The sequence below is a fragment of the Macrotis lagotis genome, chromosome X (assembly GCF_037893015.1).
Source record: "Macrotis lagotis isolate mMagLag1 chromosome X, bilby.v1.9.chrom.fasta, whole genome shotgun sequence".
Lineage (NCBI taxonomy): Eukaryota > Metazoa > Chordata > Mammalia > Peramelemorphia > Peramelidae > Macrotis > Macrotis lagotis.
Window position 1 is genome coordinate 124683441 of NC_133666.1, and position 23695 is coordinate 124707135.

General features: G+C 36.9%; 1 protein-coding gene across 7 annotated transcripts in view; it reads left to right on the plus strand.

The window, feature by feature from the left end:
- LOC141502677 (phospholipid-transporting ATPase ABCA3-like) overlaps window positions 1-23695 on the plus strand; it is a 312244-nt gene continuing 288549 nt past the window's right edge. For 4 of the 7 annotated variants that reach the window (XM_074207521.1, XM_074207520.1, XM_074207522.1 and 1 more), the window contains exons 1-2: window positions 4-214; window positions 17157-17249. The gene's annotated coding sequence lies outside the window, so the exon portion shown is untranslated. Of the gene's footprint in view, window positions 215-17156; window positions 17250-23695 lie in introns of all 7 variants that reach the window. The other 3 variants (XM_074207524.1, XM_074207525.1, XM_074207528.1) reach the window with 2 other exon arrangements.

The window sequence follows — 23695 nt, forward strand, 5'->3', positions numbered from 1 at the left end:
AAGAAGGAGAGGCCAGAGCATAATAGGGTGCCCTGAAGGGAGGGAGGGGTGTTTGAAGTCCCTCTCAGGAAGTTCCCCCAAATCCAAAGTCCACCAAGGGGAAAGTTGCAGACTGGACACAGGAGGCCAGGGAGCCTCGTGGTCTGTAGCCAGGATCCTGTAGCTGGTAGTTGGAAGGGGGAAGGAAGGAAGCTAGCTGCCGATTGGATCCAATGTGAGTATGGCCTTGCGGGGTGTGTGTGTGTGTAGGGGGGTAATGTGTGTTTTGTGGGGGTGGTGTGTTTCATGTGTGTTATGTCTTCTGTGTAAGTGGTCTGGGTTAGTTTTTTCTGGGTTGGGGGACTCAGCTTAAGTTTTAAACTGGGGGGGAGCTGGGAGTTGAGCCCAGGAGTTTTGGAAGGTAGAGAGGAGGAAAGAAGATCTGCAGTTCACAGTGTCTCCCTCATGGAGATGAGCCCCTCCCTCACTGAGCTAGCAGTGGATGCTAATGGGTAGAACTGGAGAGAGGAGGGGGAGAGACTCTTAAAGAGAAAGCTGTGGAAGGAGAGTTTTGAAGGGAGGTGCTGATTAAGATTGAGAAATTATGAGGGATGATTTCTACTTTAACTCTAGGAGGGATGATTTCTATTTTAAAGAATCTAGCTGGAGGGGGTACGCCACCTGCCTCTGGAGGGGGAGGGGAGAACAGGCGACTCAGCCTTAAAGGGAAAGACATTTCATCACAGGTGTGATATGTGATTAGGAAAGGAAGAAAATATAAAAACTAGGAATTCTGGGAAACACTCAGGATTTTAAAAGAGGGGAATTAGTGCTGTTACAGTCTGATAAATTTTCACAGAATGGGAGGAATTAAATAACTTAGATTGTTAAACTGAAGGGATTTTAAACTCTATTGAAATGCCTTTGAGATAAAAGAAAGTGGAACTGTGTTAATAAGAGGAAAAACATATAATTATGTTATCAGGGAATATTTAATGGTTTCTTTTGGGAAAGAGAAATATCGTACTAAATTTTGTAATCTGATTTGTTGTGATGTTAAATTGATATTAATAATACATTGTCAACAATCTCATAAGGTCTTTTGTTGGTAAAGGAAGAAAGTTTGTAATAATACTGTCTTATCACAAGTTTGTGAAAGGGAATATGTGTGTATCTATATCTATATAGAAAATATACTTACTGTCATTTGAAAATAAGAAAATGTATTAACAATGCCTAGCATTTATAGCACAAATAAGAATTGCATTGGGGTTTTAAATGTATCATAGGTATGAGATTGGAATCTGAGAGGATTTGGGTAAAGAGGTCTGGAAGACAAAAGTGTAAAAGAATAATGGGATATTCATTTTACTCTTGTTCTAAGGGGAATGAGATGTTTAAATTAGAATCATGTTTAATGTAAATTAATAATGTATATTTAATTTTAAAGAAGTCAAGAAAGTGGACTTCTCTTTTGGTAACTGCGGACAGCTGATGAGGGGGATCTGACTGATAACTGAACAAAAAGCAATTGTGTGGTCCCACTGTAAGGTAACTTGTTGATAAGCAAGATGCATTTATCAGTTATGTGATATTCTTTTGTTACTGCACAGAGATTAGATTTATAATATTTGGTTAGTTCTTGTAAATATATATGTTATTTAAATACTGTATTGTTAAAGCCTGGGATTAACATATGATTGATTTGAAGGGCAATAAGGGAAATATCAAAAATTATGACCCCCTCTGGGATAGATCTGTGGGTTCATGAATAATGTAATAATGGAAGGATTGCTTTGTACAGTCTAGTAATTTTTGTGTTATTCTTATTGCTGTTTTGTTATAATGGAATTAATAACACATATTGAAATTTAAAGTCATCTAAGATTTTCTGGTTGGTTTTAAAGAATTCTGAAAGTAACAATTTGTATGTTGGGGGCAGCCAGGTTGAACAGTAAATAGAGCACATAGTATTACACAGGAAATAAATTATGTTGAAATATGGTTATTTTTTTAGTACAGTTATTATTTTTAAAAACAATGGGGCAGCTAGGTGGTGCAGTGGATAGAGCACCGGCCCTGGAGTCAGGAGGACCTGAGTTCAAATCTGACTTCAGACACTTGGTAATTACCTAGTTGTGTGACCTTGGGCAAGTCACTTAACCCCAATTGCCTTGCAAAAACAAAAGAAAAATAATTTGTATGTTAAGGATAGCTAGGAACTAAACAAGTTTATGTCTAGAAGTTTCTAGCTGTATGTGTGTGTGTGTGTATGTGTGTAAATTGGAAACATTTTGGATATATTCTGAAATTGTGGTTGTTTGCTTTGAAGTATAAGGATCTATGTATATGAGAAAGGTAAACACAAGAAAGATAATTTGAGATTTTTTCTGTGACAATATTTAGCTTAATTGTTATGTGAAAATTTAGGAGATGATAGACACTCTCCTGGACAAAGAAGGTGTTTATTTTAAAATACAACAGGCAAGAAGGAGGGTTCTCTAGCCAAGGGATATCTGATACACCATCTTTATATAGAGATAGAAAGATATGATTTCAGACAAAGGGATGTGAATCTGAACATCAAAGGCCTTGAGTGAGAGGGAGATAGAATATAAGGCCTGTAGGGCCAACCATAATTAGAATTCCTGGTTTTAGCAAGTACCCAGGAAGGCTACTCAGAGCTTCAGGTAGGGAATTCATTAATTGGGACCCCATTAAGACTATAATTGGAATTTAGTAAATTGGGCTCACTCAAAATTCTAATTAGGTAAAAAAAACTATTTTAGATCATGGGACTTTTAATCAATTTTCTCTTTTTATGTCAGATACCAGGATGGTCAGCAAAAAGGAAATGTTACTGGGTAAATGGCATGTTCTTGGAGCCAAGGAAGTCAATGGGCTGAAGGTGTCAGGGATGTAGTCGAAGCAATGGCTTTTCAGTGTGGCCCGAGGCTGGACCCTTTTGACTTGATTTCCCCAAAGTGATATATAGATAATATCTCACCTGGTAGAATAAATCTGGCCTAACACAATTGACTACCTACATGATCCCTACCTGGACACTGACATTCAATAATTATATCTATAAAGGAATTTTCCTTTGATGTCCTGGATCTTTATAGTAACTAAGCAAATCTAATAAAGAAGTTTTAGGTGAATTGGATTTAAAAGCCAGATAGGTTAGATGTGACTCTGATACCTGCTATCAGCTACATGTTAAGAAAGGAATTAAGTTTCCTTAATTTTTATGTTAGAGGGGATATTCAGGTAAGAAGAAATGGAAATTCTTAGAATAAATACAGTTTCAAGTTCTAGTTTAAGGAAAGGAATGTGAGTCAGAGAAGTACATCAGGAAAAGAAATATCTATGGTATATCTGAGAATATATTTGGAAAAAATTCATTTTGGTTAAGGATGTTTGATTCATTATTATAATGAGAGCACAAGGTTAAGATTGCTTTTATTTTTAGACCATATACTGGGTACTCTTTGTTATAAGATGATTATACTAAGATGTATATGCTACAAACTTAAGTTAATGTGGCAATTCTCAGTGGAATTTACTCATGCAATTAAAACACTTATGGAACTTCATTGTGTTAAGGTCAAGTATGCATGTCAATATGACAGTGAGTAAGGCAAAAATGTAAATTGTAATAAGCTCCACAATCTCATTGCCTTGTGATGAAAAAATGTGTTTTGGTCTGAGTAAAATGTTAAGTAGTTTCTTTACCAGAAGACAAGGTCTCAACAAGTCACCTGAGTTGGAGAGGACCTTTTGGAACAGATTCAGAAGATGCAGAAGGACATTGTATGTCTCCAGGGGAGAAGAGAAGAGAGAAGGAGAGACACTGGACTAGTTCATCTCCAAAATCTCTTGCCTATGTGCACATTGTTTAGTCCGGAGATTTGTACCTTTAATTTCCCCTTGATTCTATAAGTGTGACATCCCTACTTATGCCCTTCTCCTTCTGAAAAGAAGGAGGAGGAGCAGGGTGAAGATGTTCTCCATTGAGGGAAAAGGAGGTCGAGATTACTGGGTGGCTGTCACTTTGGGGAAATCAAGTCAATAGGGTCCAGCCTCAGGCCACACTGAAAAGCCACTGCTTTGACTATACATCCCTGTCACCTGACACTTTCAGCCCATTGACTTCCTTGGCTCCAAGAACTATCCTACATGAGCCTGTATATCCTATTTAGGAGTCTTATCTCTGATTTAGATAACCAGGTATTAGTAATGGTGGGAGGAAATCTAGCTGACAGAAGTCATTGCCCAATCTTGTGGTGTGGTTGACTGTGGTGGTCCACAGAAGTGTGAGAATTGACCTTAGGTGGCCAGCCTAGATTCTCAGTTCCTGGTTAGCAGTTCCCTGGTTCAGGGGAGAGAAACACCAGTGACATATGACTGAGTAAGTTAAAGACTATTATCTATACCAATATGGCCAGGATATTTTCCTGGGGAGTAGCAGATGTTTGTGGACTTAAGTCCAGAAGCAGGACACATATTCTGGACTGTACAACTTAAAGTGATGGGTGGACTGACACTCCTGTGAGATGTAATGATGGTACCTGGATCACTTGTCAGTATCCATTATGGTAAAGAAAATTGTGTTTACTGCTGCAAATACCCACCTGCCAAGGTTTGGTTGGGAATGGGGTTTTGGACCTATGGGCCTGCTACCTGGGCACAGAATGGGAGGTAGGATTATGGAAGCCCAATTTATATCCTGATTAGATTCTAAGCTGTAGTGGAAACAATTACCACTTATACAACTAGGGACTTGGACTTGTTGACTAAGCCATGCAAAAGAGAGAACTATTCAACATAGAGTTGTATTAGACTGTTGATTGGAGAAGGAGGAGTTTGTGGTAAATTGAATCTATCAAAATTGCTGCCTAAAGATAGATGACAATAGGCAAATAGTAAAGGGACATCAGAAAGTTGGTAAACCTGGAAAATAGGATGGGTCTATGTGTGATAATGAGGAAGTAAGATTTTTTTTAATTTAATATTTATTCTCATTTTGTACAATTTTTTTATACATTAATAAAATATTCTTGTTTAAGAGTAAAAAAAATACCCCTCCCCCCCAAAATATATAGACTCACTTGAACAATAAAGGGGAGAGAAAAAAATTAAAATTAAAATAAAAAAATAATAGGAATAATTGTAGTTATGGTGCAGTGGACAGAGCACCAACCCTGGAGCCAGGAGCACCCAAGCCCATACCCGGCCCCATACACCCAACAATCACCCAGCTTTGTGACATGCAAGCCACCCCAACCCCACTGCCCTGCATAAACCAAAAAAAGAAAAGAAAAAGACATAAAATAAAATAGTAATAATAGTAGGGGTGGCTGGGTGGCGGACAGAGCACTGACCCTTGAGCCAGGAGCATCCGGGTCCAAATCTAGCTTCAGACACCCAACAATCACTCTGCTATGCAGCCCCAGGCAGACCACCCAGTCCCATTTGCCCTGCACCCCCCAAAATAATAATAATAATAATAATAATAATAATAATAATAATAATAATAATAATAATAATAATAAATGTGCTTCAGTTTGTATTCCAACACCACCAACTCTGTCGCAGGTGGATCACATTCTTTATGATAAGTCCATCGCAAAGGTTACTTCCATATTTTTCCACCATTGTCATTGCTTATCGCAACTCCCTCCTTTCATATTTCTCCACTACCATATACTATATTTTCTCTTTCCTTTCACTGACTCTGCTGTAGGGTAGCTGAGTGGCATAGCAGACAGATCCCTGGCTCTGGGGCCAAGAGGCCCTGAGCCCCCATAACACCCCTTAGGCCCAGCATCCACCTGGCCCTATGGTCCTGGACAGGCCATCCAATCCTAGCCCCTTGCAAGAAGTAAAAAAGAAAATGTGTTATATCTGACCACTCTCCCGCCATGGTCCATTCTCTCCTCCTTCATTCACATCCCCACCCCTTCCCCCTGTCCCCTCTCTCTCCTTCTTACTCCAGATGTCTATACCCCATTGAGTATATATGTTGTTTCCTCTCCTAGCCACCTCTGATGAAAGAGAATATTCCCTCATCTCCCCCTTGCCTTCCCCCCTTCCATATCATTGTAATAGCTCATTGTAATAAAGAAAAATCTTATTATATGAAATATCTTGGCCTATTCCCCCCTCTCCTTTTTCTTTCACCCATTAAATTTCCCTTCTATTGACTCCATTTTTACACCATATTTTATCTTCAAATTCAGCTTTCTCCTGTGCTTCATCCATAAAAGTTCCTTCTACCTGCTCTGTTAATTGAGAAGGTTCATATGAGTATTATCAGTGTCATTTTTCTATACAGGAATACATGCAGTTCATCCTCATTAAGTCCCTCATATTTTCCTCTTCTCCTCCAATCTCTATGCTTCACCTGAGTCCTGTATTTGAAGATCATACCTTCTGTTCACCTCTGGCCATTCCAACAGGAACATTTGAAATTCCCCTGGTTCATTGAAAGTCCATCTTTTTCCCTGGAATAGTACATTCATTTTTGCTGGGTAGTTGATTCTCAGTTGCATTCCAAGCTCTTTTGCCTTCTGGAATATTATATTCCAAGCCCTATGAGCTTCCAGTGTAGTTGCTGCTAAGTCCTGTGTGATCCTGACTGCAGCTCCACAGGTTTTGAATTGTGACCTTCTGGCTGCTTGTAATATTTTCTCTTTGACTTAGGAGTTCTGAAACTTGGCTATAATATTCCTAGGGGTTGTTTTTTAGGGATCTCTTTCTCGGGAGGATCTGCGGATTCTCTCCATTTATATTTTGCCCTCTGCTTCTAGGACATCAGGGCAATTTTCCTGTAGTAATTCTTTGAAAATGATATCAAGGCTTTTTTCCTGATCATGACTTTCAGGTATTCCAATAATTTTTAAATTATCTTTCCTAAATCTGTTTTCCATATCAGTTGTTTTTTCATTGAGATGTTTCACATTTTCTCCTAATTTTTCATTCTTTTGGTTTTTAAGTATTGAGTCCTGATTTCTCATAAATTCATCAATCTCCCTGAGTTCTATTCTTTGTCTGAAGGATTTGTTTTCCTCAGAGAGCTTTCTTATCTCTTTTTCCATCTGGCCAATTCTGCTTTTTAAAGCATTCTTCTCCTCAATAACTTTTTGAACTGCTTTATCCATTTGACCTAAGCTGGTTTTTAGCATGCTATTTTCTTCAGCATTTTTTTGGATTTCCTTGACTAGGCTGCTGACTTCATTTTCATGTTTTTCCTGCATGTCTCTCATTTCTTTTCCCAGTTTTTCTTCTAACTCCCTCATTTGATTTTCAAAGTCTTTTTTGAGCTCTGTCATAGCCTGAGCCCAATTTCTGTTTTTCTTGGAGTCTTTAGATGCAGGAGCTGGTGTTTCCTTATCTTCAGACTGAGTGTTTTGATCCTTCTTGAGCTCACAGGCAAAATATTTCTCAATGGTCTTCCTCTTGTTTCTCTGCTTGCTCATTTTCCCAGCCTTAGCCTGTTTTGGGGGTGCTTCCTGAGCTTTTGGGACACTCCCACAAGGGTCTCAGTCTGAGAGGCTCTGTCCTCCCTCCTGGTCTGTGAATGACCATATGCACCCCCTTCTGCCACAGGCCTGAGGTGGGGGGGGCTGCTGTTCTATGGGGGGGCCTAGACTGTGATCAGGATCTGAATGTGGTCAGAACCCCAGAGTCCTGTTCCAGGGGCAGAGCTCAGCAGTCTCCCCCCCCAGGTTCAATGGGCTCATGCCCTGGGGTCTCCTGCCATGCTGCTCGCTGTGTGCCCTGAGGGCTGGGGTTCAAGTGCTCACTCTGGCAGAGGTGTCATTCCCCTTGTTCCCCCAAGGTGTGCCCAGTGCTCCCCGGGGCGTAGATCAGGAAACTCCCCCGCTGCTGTGAGCTGAGGCTCCCAGTGCCCTGGGGCTGCCTCTGGGAGGCTGAAATGCTTTTGCTCTGGTGGGCCATACCTCTGGCAGGCAGCCCCTCCAACCCCAGGGAGCAGAGCCTTTCTGTTCTCTTCCAGGTTACCTTGAGTAGGAGAATTGCCTCTCTGGGTTCCTCTGTGGGTTCTGTCCCTCTAAAATTTAGTTAGAGTCCTTAGTTTAGAAGATTTATGAGAGAGCGCCCAAGACACAATCCACTCTTGTTGCCATCTTGGCTCCGCCCCTCAGGAAGTAAGATATTGATAGAAAAATTCAGTAGTCATTTCAATCAAAAGGATTTTGATTTGATGGACAAATTATTAGGAAGATGTGGAAAACAAAATTGATAAAAAAAAAAAAAAAAAGAAGTGGGGGGAGTTGTGGTAAAAAGCAAGTGTTTTGCTTTCACGAGGGTTGAAAGGGTATTGCCAGAATCTCACAGATGTCTGCGAAGATGCCTGGTCTTTGAGGAAACTGAAGAAATGCCAACCTGTTTACAGGAAGGAGAGAGTTAAGACAAAAGGAAAAGGTTAAAAAACTTTGCATAGGTTGAATGAGAGTCTATGCTATTGTCCCTTACACCTGGAGAAGGAAGTAGCTGTTCTTGCTCATTAGTATAATGAGTTAAGTGACTTGCCCAAGGTCATACAGCTAGGTAATTATTATGTGTCTGATACTAGATTTGAACTCAGGTCCTTCTGACTCCAGGGCCAGTGCTTTACCCACTGTGCCATCTTGCTGCCCCCCATCTTTTTCTAAAGTCATCCCTTTCATCATTTATTACTCACAATAATATTCCATCATATTCATATATCATCACTTGTTCAGTTATTCCCTGATTGATGGACATCCCCTTAATTTCCATTTCCTTGTCCCCACAAAAAGAATCGTTACAAAAATTTTTGTACAAATGAGTCCTTTTTAAAAAAATCTCCTTGGAATATAGAACTAGTAGAGGTATTGCTGGTAAAGTTGTAAAGTGAGGGGTAAAAAAAGGGTAAAATAAATTCTGTTTTGGAACTGGTGAATTTATGTCTATGGGATTTCCATTTGTGCTATCCAATAGATAATTCATATTGATTTCTGAAGTGTGATCTTTTTTGCCTGTATTGCTTTTATCTGAACTGTTACTGTCACTAGCTAATCTGACTCCTCTATTAGCCATGAAGGAGCCTTTTCCCCATCCTTTCCCTTTTACCTCTATCACTTTATTCTATCATCTCCTTTTTTTCTGGGAATAACTCAGTACTAAAATATATGATATCCCCAAAGTCTTAGTGTAGAATTTAAAGCTTTAATAACTTACAAGTGTGAAGGTGACTTGATTCTTTTTAACTCCAGACGCTTCATAGCTTTCCTATTACCATCAAGGACACAATCATTCTTTTCATCACCTAGGCTTGAAACCTAGTCATCAACTCTCTCTCTCTCTCTCTCTTTCTCTCTCTCTCTCTTTCCCTCATATTCAAAATTTTGCCAAGTTTTATCAATTTTAACTTCTTGACATTTCTTATACATGCTGCCTTTTCTTTTCTGACTCTACCACCACCTTGTTATAGACCTTCATCACTCATTCCTGAACTTTTTCAGTAGCCTCCTGGTTGGGCTCCCTGACAACAAGACTCCCCACTTCAGTTTATCCTCCATCTAGCTGTTACTTTGATTTTCTTAAAGCTCAGGTGCAACTTTGTCACACACACACACACACACACACACACACACACACACACACACACACACAATAAAACTTCAGTATCTCCCTAATTTGGCTCCCTTTTACCTTTCCAGCATACATATACTATGATCTAGTGAGCTTAGCTTCCTTGCTATTCCCCAAACAAAGCACCACACCTCCTATCTCCCTGAATACAGAACTGTCTATTTCCCCTGGTAGGAATGCTATCTTCATCTCCACTTCCTTATTTCTCTAGTTTTCTTTCATTTTAATCTAAAAATCCTACTTTCTACAAGAATTCCCTTATGATACTCTGTAATTCTAGAATCTTCCCTGTTGATTACCTCTAAATATATCTTATATAGATTTTATTTGTATGTAATTGTTTTCATGTTTCGTCTCCCATTAGACAGTGAGCTCTTTGAGAACAGAAACTCTGTAGTCCTAGTACTTGATCTTCTTAGAATATAATAGGTATTTAAAGACTTGACTTATTAATTCTGAAATAAAAATACTCTCATTTGCATGTAGATCTTTATAGCATAATATCCTTGTTTATGCCTTTGAATGATATCTAATATGAATTCATCTACCATTAGTGCTACTTCTGCTTTTCATGATTTGATAGTATCAAGGTAAATTGTAGACTATCTTTTCATTTTGAATTTATTTGAATTTCCTGAATTAAATTCATTTCATGTAAGAGTACTTGTGGGTTCTGCTTTTTAATCTATTCTATTTTGTTTTTAATTGTAGAATCTACTTAATTTTCATTTAATGTTTAAATTGTTAGATTTGCCTTTAGCTACTCTTTCAGAGAAAAGCATACACATGATTTCAGTTACTAAACTGAATTAATTATTTTGACATTTCAATTAAAATTATTTTTAAAAACCATTATAAACAATATCAGTAATCCATATCAATAATCCTATAAGTTTCTTGGACTTCTTTTCTGTCAATGGTTAGAGATCAGGATGAATTAACTAGTCTTTAGCCTTTCTTCCTATTTTTTTCCTATCATTGTTTTTTTTTTTTGTTCTTTTATTCATTATATAAATATTTTATTTGTTTTACAATTTCATACAAAGATAGTTTCTACCTATCATTTTTTGGCAAGATTTTGAGTTTGTAATTTTTTCTCCTCCCTCCCCTCCCTTCCCCCCATTCCCCAACAGAAGGCAATTTGCTATAATCTTTATATTTGCATCTGCCCTCTATATTTTCATCTACCCTCAGTGAGTTTTGGTTTTTGGTTTTTTGGTTTTGCAAAGCATTGGGGTTAAGTGATTTGCCCAAGGCTGAGGACAAATTTGAACTTAGGCCCTCCTGACTCCAGGGCTGTTGCTCTATCACTGTGCCACCTAGTTGTCCCTAACCCTCAGTGTTTTTGAAACAATCTTTTGTGTCCTTTAGTAATTTAGCCTATACAATATTCTGAAGCTTCTCAAATTTCATCAGCAACTGGTTTACCTAGATATATGAGCTTGGGCTGCTTTAAGTACTTATATTTTTGTCTTAGACACTTGTTTATTATTCTGAAATCTTCCTTAAAATGGATATGTCTCTCTATAAACTTTTCAAAGTCTGTTTGCTTCTCAAATATCATTTTCTTGACTTCATGGAGCTATTGATTTTTGCTAGGGACATAATTCTGAGCTCATGGCCCATTCAGTTTAATTTTGCTTATCTTCTATTACAATTTTTCCAATCCCCTCTTGTCCTCTTTGTAAAATTCTCAAGGTTTTAGGAAAACTACACACAATTATAATTAGCAGAATCATACCTTGTATGTGTTTAATCACAGTGAAAAGTCCTTTGCCAAAGCAATCTGGCAAATAAAATTTTGCCAAAACATCAGAAATGTTTGTTAGGGAATACATATTGCAAAACAAAGTGGTCTAGCATCATTTCACTGGCCCCAACTCGTGAAGCAGTTATTTGGTGAGATATGTGGTATAACAGGAAACTCTCTGGGTTTGGGTGATATTTTCTATCACAAGTCTTTAGAATTGTCTTTGAGTATTGCTGAAATGAACAAATCCATCACAGTTGATCATCACACAATGTTTTTAACATGTACAAAGTTCTTCTGGCTCTGCTTACTTCACTCAGCATTAGTTCATGCAAGGCTTTCCAGGGTATTCTGAAATCCCATCCCTCATGATTTCTTCACATGCATATACCACAATTTGTTTAGCCATTCCCCAATTGATGGGTATTCCCTCAACTTCTAATTAGTTGCCAATACAAAGAGAGCTGCTCCAAATATTGTAGGCTTTTTTATCCTTTTTTTGAGATCTCTATGGGATACAGACCCAGTGTGATATTGCTGGATCAAAAAATATGTGCAGTTTTATTGCTTTTTTGGGAGCAATTCCAAATTGTTCTCTAGGAAAGTTGGATCAGTTCACAACTCACCAACAATGCATTAGTGAACCACTTTTCCCACATCCCCTCCAACACTGATCATTTTTTCTTTTTAGTCATATTGACCAATATGATAGATGTGAGGTGGTATCTCAGAATTGTTTTAATTTGCATTTCTATAATAATAATAACAATTATAATTATAATAATAATTTCTATAATAATGTTTTAGAGAATTTTTTCATATGACTATTTTCTTCATCTGAGAATTGCTATATATTTTAGCTCTATTTTCTTCATCTGAGAATTGCTATATATTTTAGAAATGGGTCCTTAATCAGAAACATTAGCTGTAAAAATTGTTGCCAACTTACTGCCTTCCTTTTAATCTTGGTTGCACTGGTTTTATTTGTGCAAATTTTTTAATTTAATGTAATCAAAATTATCCAGTTGTATTTTATAATAGGTGGTGAAGTCACAGTAAAAGTCACACTTAAACCTGACTGCCTCACATCCAGGGTCATCTCCAGTTGTTCTGATCCATATCTGACCACTGGATCTAAGATGGTTCTGGAGAAGAAAGTGAGGTTGATGTCAGTACAGCACCTCTTCATTCAAATCCAATTTATTTGCTTGTCATGGCATCACCTCCTCAATGTCATGGTCCTCTTCAAGAGTGAAGGATAAAACATTATCTTTATCTTTTCTTTGGTCATAAATTGCTCCCCTTTCCATAGATCTGACAGATAAACTATTCTTTGTTCTCCTTTTATATCTAAATCTTGTACCCATTTCAATATTCTCTTGTTATAGGGTGTAAGATGTTGTTCTATGCCTAGTTTCTGCTTTACTATTTTCCAGTTTTCTCAGCAGTTATTATCAAAGAATGAGTTCTTATACCAGAAGCTAGTCTTGGATTTATCAAACTGCAGATTTTAGTAGCTCAATCTTGAAAATTGACCTACTTCTCTGTTCTTGTAATACTTCCCTATTTCTATAAATCCTATGAATAATCATTAAATTCATTCTTATGTATTAGTTTCATGAATAGGGTTCCTCCTTATTGACTATAAAAATGCTCTCTCTGAAACCAAGTTTGTCTTTGGTCTTGAGAGCCTATTGACTCATTTATTGGTTATTGCTAGCATTACTAATAAATTAATGTTTTGCTAAGGATCTAGATTATTAAATTTTCTACTGCAACACAATGTAAAACATGGCTTGACAATCTGTTTCAATGACTGAATACCTAAATTATGTACAGGGCATATGACATGCATACGTTATGATAGTACTTAGAAGTTTGAGGTATATGGGGGTGTTCGCAGGAGGACTAGAACTTTGGTGTCTGCCTGTTGCCCAACTCTCACCAGTGACTCCAAGAGACTGTAGCATGTACAGCAGCCACGTCTCAGTAAAACCATCACAGTAGATGAGCTAAACCAGGTTGAGGGTGATTAGTAGGTCTTAAACCTGATGACTAGTTAAAGGAATGTCTACCCCAAGGATTTGAAGATTTCCCCCAGTGAAATGATCAGATAAGAACAATTTGTTCTAATGGCCATGAAGGTGATTAAAATAATTATTCTGGGGCACTTAGAGTTAGGTCAATTTATACTAAAGTTATCCATGCAACCTGGGCCATCACCAGTCATCCTGACTTTTATCTTGCCACTGGACTTTAGTGACTCTGGAAGATAATATGGCTAATGACTTCGTGCCACTCTGCCTTCTTAAATCCCATTCTTATACAAGTCAGGACATTACCCCATGATGTCCTTGGTACTCTGAAAATGAAAGATAAAGAACAACTTACTCATTATCAGCAAAAATGTAAAAACATCATTGACAATATCATTAATAGTATCAATGGACTTTGTTGTTTTTCAGTTGTATCCAATTACTTGTCCATGGGATTTTCTTGGCAAAGATATTGGAGTGGTTTGCCATTTCCTTCCTTAATGTGTTCTCATTTTACAATTGAGAAACTGAGTCAAATTGGGGTTAAGTGACTTGCCCAGGGTTTCAAAGCTTATATGTGCCTGAAGTGAGACCTAAACTCAGGTTTTCCTGATTTCAAGCTTTGTGCTCTATCCACTGTGCCACCTAGAAATGAGCATAAGTTTTAGCTTATATGTAAATAAATAAACAACAAAAAAAGATATAGCTATAGGTGATGCTAGCAATAAACAAAGAAACAGGAACAACAAAAAAATAGAAGCACTGATCAGAAACGTATAGTAATTATTGTTTGTATTAATACAGATCAATACATACAAATCATATATCTAAGGAGTATGTTACAGTAGTAAACATTATCATTGTCATATGATTATCTGTGCAATCATTTTTTCAATTTTATTTGTAACAATATTAGAATGATTATTGGTTGAGAGGATCTGATTCTCCAATATTTTATTCCCCATACCTAAAATAATTGATGATATGGCAGATATGTGGTGAGGCAGCTATATGGAGAGCTGGACCTGGGATCAAGAAAACTTCGGTTTAATTTCAGTCTCAGACAGTCACTAGTTATGTGATCCTGCACAAGTAACTTTTTAAAAAAAATTATTTATTTAATTTCATCCATATGTACATGTATATTTTTAAATTATAAAATTTCCTTCCACCCTTCCTTCCCACCCCCCCCCCTTCCCTCAGCAGCAGTCAGGTTAGCATTATACACATATATTTTAATAAACATGTTTACAGATTAGTAATTTTCAGTATGAGGAATTAGGATTAGGGGAAAGAGATACATAAGAGATAATTTTTATAAAGTATTCGTCAGATTCTGAAGGGTTGTTTTTGTGCATGTGTTTTGTTTTGTTTTTCTTCCTCTGGATAGGGATAATATAGTCCATAGTCAGTCTAATACAGTTGTCCTAGCTCCTTGAACTGCTGAGAGGAGCTGCTTCCATCAAAGTTGTTCATCTCACAATGTTGTTGTTAATGTGTACATTGTTCTCTTCATTCTACTCCCTTCACTTGGCATCAGATCCCATAAGTCATTCCATGCTTCTCTAGAGTGTGACCATTTATGATTTCTTATAGTACAATAGTATTTCATAGTATTCGTGTACCATAACTTGTTTAGTCATTCCCCATTTGATGGGCATACCCTCAATTTCTATTTTACCACTACAAAAAGGGCTGCTATGAATATTTTGGAACATTTAGGACTTTTCCCTTTTTTTATAATTTCTTCTGGATATAGACCTAGAACTGCAATTGTTGGATCAAAGTGTGTGAACAGTTTTATTGATTTTTGGGCGTAGTTCCATATTGCCCTCCAGAAAGGTTGGATCCATTCACAATTCCACCAGCAATGCATCTAATTCTAATGCAACCTTTCCAACATTGATCATCTCCCTGTTTCTCATTTTGGCCAATCTGACAGGTGTGAGATGATGCCTTATTATTGTTTTAATTTGCATTTCTCTAATCAATAATGATTTGGAGCATTTTTTCATTGAATTAATATAGCTTTAATTTCTTCATTTGAAAACTGTCTGTTCATATCCTTTGACCATTTATCAACTGGGGAATGACTTGTGACCTGATAAATTTGATGCAATTTTCTATATATTTTAGAAATGAGACCTTTATCAGAACTCCTAGTTGTGAAGATTGTTTCCTAGCTTTCTGCTTTCCTTCTAATTTTGGCAGCATTGATTTTATTAGTGTAAAATCTTTTAAATTTAATATATCCAAAGTCATTCATTTTGCAGTTTATAATGTGCTCTAATTCTTGTTTGGTCATAGTTATCCTCTTTCCATATATTTGATAGAGCGTTTCTTGGTCTATTAATTTATCTTTGGTATTGCTCTTTATGTCTAAACTAGGCAAGTAACTTAACCTCTGTTTCTTCCATTTTTTTAACTATAAAAGGGGATAATAATAACAATTGTTTCCTAGGATTGTTGTGAGGGTCCAATGAAATAATATTTATAAAGTCTTGACCTATCATATATGATACCTGGCACACAGGTAGGAGCTATATGAATACTAGATATTTATTTTTTTTATTATTACTATAATTCCTCATTCTTGTAGATCTATTTGATCTAGCAGAGAGCCCAAGCTGGTCATCAGAATTTTCAGATTCCATGAATAATCTTTGTAACTTAGGGTTTACTAACTTTGTAACTGAAATTCTAGGCAGAAAGATTAACTCTGGGTTCATTCCTGTCTGAATTGGTGTCCTCAGTTCAAGCCAAGGTTGTTGAATTACAACAATAATAAATACTATCTTTATCACTTGAAACTCTTCTCCTAAAACATGTAGCAAACTGAGAAACATTCTGGTATTTAATTTTACATTCTTGTATATACATGGTAAAATGATAAGACATCACTAAGATATGATCTAGGGACTTTCTGGAGAGAGAAAGTCAATGTAGACAAGTTCAAAAAGTTTATTGGTGCCTCCATTCTCTGAAGATGAGAGTGAGTTGTTATTACATTTCTTTGGATACATTAAACACAATTCTTATACTTATTAATCATACCTGCCATCATTTTAGGCCAGTGGAACCTGTTTCTACCTTTGGGTTTTCCTTTTGACCCATATGTCCAAAGGCATCATGTAATACTCTCATGGTTCCTATGCAATGATATAGGAAATAAGGAATTTATGAAAGAAAGAAAGCTGAAAGGAGGAATTTTCCTCCTTTCAGAAATTTTTTAACTTGACAAGTAGAATTTCCAGATTTGTCCTTATATGTTGTATATCACTAAAGGGCTGAACTATTGCAATACCCATGTGTAATGTGAAAAACACCCTAACCTTCCATGTCATTTAGGATAATTTTTCCTCTAAAAGTATTGCAACTGTTCTCGAAATTTGATTTGTTTTGAAAGGACTAAAGACTTGGGCTATTGATAGCACTTTCTGATCTCCTGCATACAAAATAACTATGAACATCTTTAGCCTCAAACTAAGAAATGGTTGCTTGCCCATGATGGACAATTGAGAAGTAGGGAAGTTCACTTAGGAGAATTAACTTATAGTATTCTTAGTCCTCAACTTTGTTGAATACCCTCCCCTTGCTATGGCTAAGTAAATCTCCTTTTGTTAACGAATGATGATTGTCCTCTACACTCAAAGAAGCCTACAACATTGGGAAGTAATACATGATAAGCAAGTGAACTGGATTTGAATGAGGGGATGCTTGGCTAAGTCACCAGTCTTATTTTCTCCTCCTAGGTCCAGTAGCCAAAAATGAAATGACTGGAGATGATTGTAGATGTTCCTGGATGCAAGACAATCAGGATTAAGTGACTTACTCAAGATCACACAGTAAGTGTCAAGTATCTGAAGCCAGATTTGACCTGACTCCAAGGCTGTTGATCTATCTACTGCCCTTAACAGTTGAATAACCTATTGGTGTCTGATATTTCAATGGTGAATTTGAACTACCAGACCTAGGTTGGTCCTAGCCCAGAATAAATTATTTTGGGTTTTTTTTTTTGCTTTTTACAAGGCAATGCCAGGGAGAGGGGAGGGGGAAGGGTGCTAAGTGACTTGACCAAGATCACATAGCTAGGTAATTATTAAATGTCTGAGATTAAATTTGAACTCAGGTCCTCCTGACTCAAGGGCTGATTCTCTATCCATTGCACCACATAGCTTCCCCTAACCCAGAATAATTAATTCAGGAATTGGATGAAATGGTCTTGTCAAAGTGAGGGATGAGCAGGAGAGAGGAGAGTGAGTCCACATTGGCCTCCAGATTTCTGATGTTGCTTTTGGTGATGCCTCATGAGATAGTAATTGATTACAAAGTGCACCTTCTCTCTCAATTCCAAGAAATTAGACTGTGGCCATTCAAAAAGGAGGAAACATTATAAATATACTCTGTGGCATTGTACCCTGAAGAAAAATGCATTGAACTGCTGGGGTGAATTTGTAAAATTTTATGTATAGGGAAGGTGATAGTAGTCCATCAGCTGGTAGACATTTCTGAGTCAGGTCTACCTCTCCTATAAGACTATAATTTTGGGTTAATCTGAAAAACTGCCAAACAAACTAATTGGGACTTTTAAATGACATTCAGGAGGCCACTGAGAACTGTACAATGTGGGTTCCCCTCTTCCCCTTTAAAAATTTTTTTTCTATTCAATATTTTTTCCCAATTACATGAAAAATAATTTTTAACATTTTTTTAAAACTGAGTTCCAAATTCTGCCATATGGACTTTGTTGAGAGTCATTTAAAAAGAAATTGCTTAATTCTCCATGGTGCCCAGAGACCTTTCTGGAATTGGGGATGTGGACAAATGTGCCAATTGTTGATTTACTGAGGACAAGGAGTATTTATTCTCTACTTCAGTCTCTATTTATCTGCCTCTCTTTGTTTCTCTGCCTATCTGCCTGCCTGCCTGCCTGTCTGTCTGTCTGTCTGTTTGTCTGTTTGTCTGTCTGTCTGTCTCTCTGGATATCTGTAGAGTTCAGACCCTAGTTAACCTCCCCAACATTGCCAGAAATGGTTATTATTTTCACAAGAGAGATAAAACACATATACTAGCCTAGGGGAGTCTGTGGTTTTTTTGTCTTGTTTTGAATGAGTTTTGTGTTTCTTTCTAGTCAAGGGGGGCAGGGTTAGACCTGAGTATAGGAACATTATTCACCTTATCTCAATAGGGTAAAGAAGAATCCAGTTGTGGAAATACAAATCAGTAGAATTGTTCTTCCCCTGCATAGTGGGGTTAGAGTTAGACCCAGGCATAGAAAAGCAATGATAAGCCCACCCCAGGGGTAGAGCAAGATTCCAGCAGTATCATTTTCCACAGTATTCCTGCTTTAGTTTGGTGGGGGTGGAACCAGAACAAGATGTTGAATAAGATCCAATTACTGAATTATTGACCAGCTGCCTTTGAGATTCTCTAGGATGTCTGCCTGAGAGCAGTATAAACCCATTTTATTCATATTAAACAGACTATTTTGAGACAGCTTAATGACTCTTTTTACCCAGACTGAAATGTCATGCCAGAGCAGTTCCATATATTATAGACACAAGCCATGAGCTCATAGCCTTCTAAGTCTTGTATTTGGGATAAGGTCATTGCCTTCTAAGTCTCGCATTTGGGATGTGGTCATTTCTGATTTCTATTTTCTTTGGTACAAGGTTTTGTGACTTCTCAAAAGGCAACTGGTATGTCCCTTTCCTGTACACCTGAACACCAGGATAGTGATTTCTGGAACTTACAATGGCAAGAGTAGCAGAGGCATACTGGCCATTAAGAATGTATTAAAAAAAGAGAAAATCTTTGGTGTTGAATAGATTTTATTTAGTAGAAATAAAACATTATCCATAATTTTCAGGCCTTAAAAAGAAAATGCAATTCTTCTCAACTGATTATATTAGTAGTGATTTATTGGATTCTGTTCTATTCATTCAATGATTCTTTTATTGCTTAGAATTCCTTCTTTTGTGTGTGGATATAAAATTACCTATTTTCCCTCTGTACTTTTCTCCATCATTCCCTTGTTGGGAAAAGAACTTTTGCCTAGAACCAAAATTAGAATTGCTTCCCTGGAATCTGGGGGGGGGGAGTGGAATTGAAATTTTAGGAAGCTTTCCTCTATTGAAGGCCAGGACAAATCTCCAGAGCAGATAAAGGATAAATATTAGCCCAGAATCCTAGTCTCTGTGGCCTCAGTCAAGTGGTGCCTATTGAGCCATTGTGTTAGTTTTTGATATAGTTATCATCTAATATAAATGTTATAGACACAAAGAGAAGCATGTAGGTTATGTATGTTTATTTAATGGAAGAAAAGACAAATTTAACATTTATGTGGCTAAAAACAAGAGAATTAAATTTCCTTACAAAAAAACAGATAAATTAAAAAATTGATAAGAAATTATAGAAGAGAAAATGAGTACAGAACCAAGAAACTGCCCCAAAGCTATATCAGCTCTTACTACTATTAATAGAAAACTATCAAGCTTTCCCTTTCTGGTGCCAGAAGATACTGGCATTCTCCCAGCTTTGATTCATATCATAAGAAGCCATGGTTGAAAAACTTTAGTGCTTTTTGGTGTTGATACATAATCCTTTTTTGACCCTAAGGTTCTGAGGTAAGAGCATATTGCCCTTTTTTTGTTGTTACATCACTTTTCAGTCATGTCCAAAGATACTGGAATGGTTTGCCATTTCCTTCTCTGGCTCATTTTACAGATGAGGAAACTGAGGCAAACAGGATTAAGGGATTTGTCTGAGGTTGGATTCAACCTCAGGTCTTTCTGACTCCAGGCATTGTACTCCTAGCAGCCCTGAGTGAGTTGCTAATGAAGCAGGCAGAGAGGAAAGCTGTGATCTTTTGAAGCTTTTCTGTACTGTGGAAGGTGTTCATTCTATTTCCTAAACTATATTGGACTCTTGGTCACACCCTTTGGAGCAGGAGAAGCATGTACTATATAGAAGACCACTTATGGGTAATGAGTACTGTGTGATTTTAGGAGCTGCACTGCCCAAAAGATTATTTTCTTCCCTACTTAACTGATGCCAGAAAAGAGATTTCATTCCTAAATTGAAAAGTTCGAAATTTAAAGTCTGGTTAAGCTAGTTTTATATGTTATACTAACACAAAGCAAGTAAAAAATGACTATTAATTCATTTTTCTCTTGTTTTGTTGAAGGTTGTAAATTGTACCTTAGAAATCATCTAGTCCATGTCTTCATTTGAACTAGAGTCAGGAAATGAAGTTAATTGATTTGTACATTTTCACAGAAGGAGTAAAAGTAGCAGAACTGGAATAGTAATTCAAATCCTTAAATACCATATCTAGGGTTCTTTCTAATATACAGGAAGAAGGATTCCCCATAGAGTCTGGAAAAGGACACAGAAAATGGAAGATAAAGCATGAAGATAAACTTCTAAGACTTCCAACCTGACTGGGATAAATAGATACTGTACAACGAGATGGCATAGTATAGAGGGCTAGTCCTGAAGAGAGAAAGACTCATCTTTCTCAGTTCAAATCAGGTGATAGACATTTATTTACTAGTCTTGTGACCCTAGGCAAGTTATTTTGTTGAGATATATTTGATAACTTTTTAATATTAAGGAAATATTGTCTGTGATTGCCCAACACTTTTTATGAGCCTCAGACCCAAATTGTTCAGTATAAACCTCCTTTTAAACATAAATTCACTGAAATTCATTGTAACTCTCCATTGTTAAATGTAAATTCGATAAGGTAAGAGCAATCTCAGCCCATCCCCCTACTTAGGCCTAGTCATTTCTTATGACTGTTTTCCTTTCCTTTCTCTTTCCCTCAGACATTCTTTTCTTGACCTTTGTAATTCAATTTGTCCTTAAGTAACTCACTACTCTCCAGATTTGGTCTATAACATATATACATACATATATATATGTATGTATATATGAACTTCGTAGGCTTGTGATGAACTTTGCAGGTCTGTGAATTAAAGTCTGAAACTTTTCCACCTCCAGGTTCAATCCATAAGTTTTTCATTTATGGGAACCCTGATCTTTGAATTCTTTCTCTAATGGCACAACCCATTTCCCTTCAACAACTTTAGCCTATTTACCCCAGTTTCCTCATTTGTAAGATGAGTTGGTAAAGGAAATGGCTAACCATGCTAATATTTTTGCCAAGAAAACTCCAAATGGGGTCCAGATGAGTCAGATCTGATGGAACAACAATTGAGGTATTTTAATTATTCAGTTAAAAAAGAGATTCCTGTGATTCACAAGATTTATGCAGGTTAAAAAAAACAAACACAATGCAGGCTTTGAATAAAAGTGTTTATTTTCCAGGAAAGAAAAGTAATATTGTGCTGGAGACAAGGAATCTTAGTTTAAGTCTTCATTATTTTTCCTTTGGGCTATTTTAATAATTGATTTCCCTGACTCTAGTCTCTTCCTTCTATTCTTTAAGCAGTTGTCAAAGGAGTTTCCCAAATGCATAGTACATCACATTCCCTCCATATACATATATGCATGTATGTATATGGATACATATGTACATACCTACACATATGCATACACATATATGAAATGTGAAGAGAATAAATACAAACACACCAGATAATTAGAGAGAAAGGGCACTAGCAGTTAAAGGAATCAGAGAAAGGCTTGGTCTTAGAGAGGGAGTCTATAAGGTAGAGGTGAGAAAGGGGTGAGTATAGTGGGAGGCAGTACAAAGGAATGGTGGGAGAGGAACACTGAGGACAGTGAGAATGAATTACAGAGCATGGCAAAGGGAATGGTGTTCAACAAAGCTAGAAAAAATAAATTGAAGCCAGACTGTGAAGAACTTTTTTTTGGAGGCAATTGAGGTTAAGCTATTTGCTCAAGGTAACATAACTAAGTATCTGAAGCCACATTTGAACTTAGGTTCCTGCTGACTCCAGGACTGGTGCTCTTTTTACTGTGCCTTCTAGCTATGAAAAGCTTTAAACTAAAAAGTGGGGTTTATATTTTATCCTACAGGCAACAGAGAGCCACTGGTGTTTATTGAATGAGGGAGGAACATGGTCACATCTGCACTTAAGGAAAATTGCTTTGGCATCTGTGAGGAGGACAGAATGCAGTGGGAAGAAACTGAAGACAGGGAGATCAGTTAGTAGTCATTTCAATAATCATTTCAATAATGAGAGTAGATGAGGGTCTGAGCTCATCCTGTGAATAAAGAGAAAGGGATATTTTGGAAAGAAAAATCACAAGAGTTTACAACTGATAAAACATGTGGGACAAGGAAGAATAAAGAGTAAGGGATGCTTTCATAGTTACAAATCTGTGGAAGAATAAATGGTAGTACACACCTTGAACAGAAATAGTGAAATTTGAAAGAGAGTTGAGGGGAAGATTGGAAATTTTCTTTTGGTTGTGTTGAGTTTAGGATGTCTCAGGAGCATCTAATACATGGTTTGAAATGTCCAAATGATTTCAAAAACATTCAGTAGCCCCTTATTGCATATACAATAAAATATAGATCTTATTCTAACATTCAAGGAATGTCAGGTTTTTCTGATTCCAACTTATGTCTCCAAATTTTATAGTATTTGCTGTCATTGAATTGAGAGTTCCTAATTTTTTTTATTTTATTAAGGCAATTGGGTTAAGTGACTTGCCCAAGGTCACACAGCTAGGCAATTATTAGGTGTTTGAAGCCAGATTTGACCTCAGGTCCTCCTGACTCCAGGGTTAGTGCTCTAGCCATTGTACCACCTTGCTGTCCCATTCCTAGGTTTTTGAAAGCTCTTTCTAAATATATTTTTTTTATCTCCTTTGGAATATGAGCTGCAGACTAGGGGCTGCCTTGCTTTTCTATTTATATCCCCAGTATGTAGTATAGTGCCTTTCACCTAGTAAGTACTTAATACTTTTTCATTTGTTCTGATGTTCAAAGTTTTTTTCTTTAAAATGTAATCATTGTATGAATTGTTTTCCTGGTTCCTTTCACTCCATTCTGTATCAGTTCATAAAAATCTTCTTAGGGTCATGTGAATTCATTCTTTTTGTCAATAATTTTTTAATAATAGGGAGCATTTATAAAGCATCTTTTTCTTATACATTTTATCCCCTTCTCTCCAATTATATATCACTCTGAATGCAAGAGAAAAACAATCAATATAGGAAAATAGAGGTCTTTAACCAGGGCTAACAAGCTGTAGGTTGAGCTAGAGCAAGTATTACAGGACCCTAGGAGGGGTTGTGAATAGTATTTATATAGAGAACTAAGGGATTGATCGAGAAGCAGGTGAAGAGGTGTAGA